The sequence below is a fragment of the Anomaloglossus baeobatrachus genome, chromosome 4 (assembly GCF_048569485.1).
Source record: "Anomaloglossus baeobatrachus isolate aAnoBae1 chromosome 4, aAnoBae1.hap1, whole genome shotgun sequence".
Taxonomy (NCBI): Eukaryota; Metazoa; Chordata; class Amphibia; order Anura; family Aromobatidae; genus Anomaloglossus; species Anomaloglossus baeobatrachus.
In genome coordinates this window covers 647,363,960-647,366,459 of record NC_134356.1, presented here as the reverse complement: position 1 = coordinate 647,366,459, position 2,500 = coordinate 647,363,960, and the positions used below count along the sequence as shown (strand labels likewise).

The following is a 2,500-nucleotide window of genomic DNA, read 5'->3' as shown; positions in this document are numbered from 1 at the left end:
AGGTCGTGAGTTCGATCCTCACACGGGGCACTATGCTTTAGATATTTTGTCTCCATCTTGACTAGACAGCCAGAACTGTATCCACTCAGTACCAAAAAACGTCAGATATAAAGGAAGGGGGTTTTGGATCCTTTGAAACCAAATAGTTAAAAGTCAAAAGTAAAAATGATTTGTGATATGAATTCAAATGGAGTATTGAGCAAAAGAATGGAATGAATGTCCAAAATCTATTGTGGTCAGCATTTTTTGCTGCAAAGAACAAATCCAAGCTAGACTGACTGTATGCATGGCTTGTGTCGACATTTCAATGCGTGACTTATTACAGAAAAAGTGGCAATCCCATAGCAGGAATCGAACCAGTAAACTAAGAATACTGGTTGCTTGGTCAAATGGGATAACCCAAAGAGTCACAGAAAAAATGAGAGGCGTAAAAAAAAAAAAAAAAAAAAAAAAAAAAGAGTGTTGCTTTGATTAAAAAACTTTTTCCTTTCAACAGTTTAAACTTGACTCATTTGAACAGTAGTTAGGAGCTAGTGGCTTATTCTGATGATTATGAGGTTTTCCCTCAGATAGGGTACAGTTCACTCCTTTTTTTTGACTGGGGAGCTTGAGAAATTTGCCATTCAGTTGTTAAATTCTACAGATTAGAATGGAAATTGGAGGCCAAAGGACAGGCCATACGAGTTTTTGAGTTCCTCGACATTTTGAAGTAAAAAATGATAGTTGAGAATAGTTTGAGCTATGAAACCTATAAAAGTGTTGTGCAAGAGTTTGAAATGAAGTGCCAAGACCCTAACGTTTTGCAACTTTGGCTGCAAAGTGCAAATTTTACCTGAACTGCTTTTTTATGCAAACAACTGTCGGCCTTTGAATGTCAGAGATAGTACAGAAAAAGCAGCATTCCCATACCGGGAGTCGAACCCGGGCCGCCTGGGTGAAAACCAGGAATCCTAACCGCTAGACCATATGGGAAGTGTTGTTCTCATAAGACGTTGTCAATGTGGAAAAAGAAGAACTTAATTGCTTTCAGTAAGTAAGTTTGGCATATCCTTGCTAGAAGCTTGCCTCGTTAGCGCAGTAGGTAGCGCGTCAGTCTCATAATCTGAAGGTCGTGAGTTCGATCCTCACACGGGGCACTATGCTTTAGATATTTTGTCTCCATCTTGACTAGACAGCCAGAACTGTATCCACTCAGTACCAAAAAACGTCAGATATAAAGGAAGGGGGTTTTGGATCCTTTGAAACCAAATAGTTAAAAGTCAAAAGTAAAAATGATTTGTGATATGAATTCAAATGGAGTATTGAGCAAAAGAATGGAATGAATGTCCAAAATCTATTGTGGTCAGCATTTTTTGCTGCAAAGAACAAATCCAAGCTAGACTGACTGTATGCATGGCTTGTGTCGACATTTCAATGCGTGACTTATTACAGAAAAAGTGGCAATCCCATAGCAGGAATCGAACCAGTAAACTAAGAATACTGGTTGCTTGGTCAAATGGGATAACCCAAAGAGTCACAGAAAAAATGAGAGGCGTAAAAAAAAAAAAAAAAAAAAAAAAAAAAAAAAAAAAAAAAAAAGAGTGTTGCTTTGATTAAAAAACTTTTTCCTTTCAACAGTGTAAACTTGACTCATTTGAACAGTAGTTAGGAGCTAGTGGCTTATTCTGATGATTATGAGGTTTTCCCTCAGATAGGGTACAGTTCACTCCTTTTTTTTTGACTGGGGAGCTTGAGAAATTTGCCATTCAGTTGTTAAATTCTACAGATTAGAATGGAAATTGGAGGCCAAAGGACAGGCCATACGAGTTTTTGAGTTCCTCGACATTTTGAAGTAAAAAATGATAGTTGAGAATAGTTTGAGCTATGAAACCTATAAAAGTGTTGTGCAAGAGTTGGAAATGAAGTGCCAAGACCCTAACGTTTTGCAACTTTGGCTGCAAAGTGCAAATTTTACCTGTACTGCTTTTTTATGCAAACAACTGTCGGCCTTTGAATGTCAGAGATAGTACAGAAAAAGCAGCATTCCCATACCGGGAGTCGAACCCGGGCCGCCTGGGTGAAAACCAGGAATCCTAACCGCTAGACCATATGGGAAGTGTTGTTCTCATAAGACGTTGTCAATGTGGAAAAAGAAGAACTTAATTGCTTTCAGTAAGTAAGTTTGGCATATCCTTGCTAGAAGCTTGCCTCGTTAGCGCAGTAGGTAGCGCGTCAGTCTCATAATCTGAAGGTCGTGAGTTCGATCCTCACACGGGGCACTATGCTTTAGATATTTTGTCTCCATCTTGACTAGACAGCCAGAACTGTATCCACTCAGTACCAAAAAACGTCAGATATAAAGGAAGGGGGTTTTGGATCCTTTGAAACCAAATAGTTAAAAGTCAAAAGTAAAAATGATTTGTGATATGAATTCAAATGGAGTATTGAGCAAAAGAATGGAATGAATGTCCAAAATCTATTGTGGTCAGCATTTTTTGCTGCAAAGAACAAATCCAAGCTA

General features: G+C 38.4%; 5 non-coding genes across 5 annotated transcripts in view; 3 read left to right on the top strand and 2 right to left on the bottom strand.

Moving 5' to 3' along the window:
• Positions 1 to 30, top strand: part of TRNAM-CAU (transfer RNA methionine (anticodon CAU)) — a 73-nt gene extending 43 nt beyond the window's left edge. Inside the window, exon 1 of the tRNA in view lies at positions 1 to 30. This exon is cut by the window's left edge and continues 43 nt beyond it. This is a non-coding gene — a tRNA (tRNA-Met).
• An 870-nt stretch (positions 31 to 900) lies between these two features.
• TRNAE-UUC (transfer RNA glutamic acid (anticodon UUC)) lies at positions 901 to 972 on the bottom strand. The gene has a single exon. It is a non-coding gene; the product is annotated as a tRNA-Glu (tRNA).
• A 91-nt stretch (positions 973 to 1,063) lies between these two features.
• Positions 1,064 to 1,136, top strand: TRNAM-CAU (transfer RNA methionine (anticodon CAU)). The gene has a single exon. It is a non-coding gene; the product is annotated as a tRNA-Met (tRNA).
• An 886-nt stretch (positions 1,137 to 2,022) lies between these two features.
• Positions 2,023 to 2,094, bottom strand: TRNAE-UUC (transfer RNA glutamic acid (anticodon UUC)). The gene has a single exon. It is a non-coding gene; the product is annotated as a tRNA-Glu (tRNA).
• A 91-nt stretch (positions 2,095 to 2,185) lies between these two features.
• Positions 2,186 to 2,258, top strand: TRNAM-CAU (transfer RNA methionine (anticodon CAU)). Its single transcript has one exon. It is a non-coding gene; the product is annotated as a tRNA-Met (tRNA).
• The last annotated feature ends 242 nt before the right edge of the window (positions 2,259 to 2,500 follow it).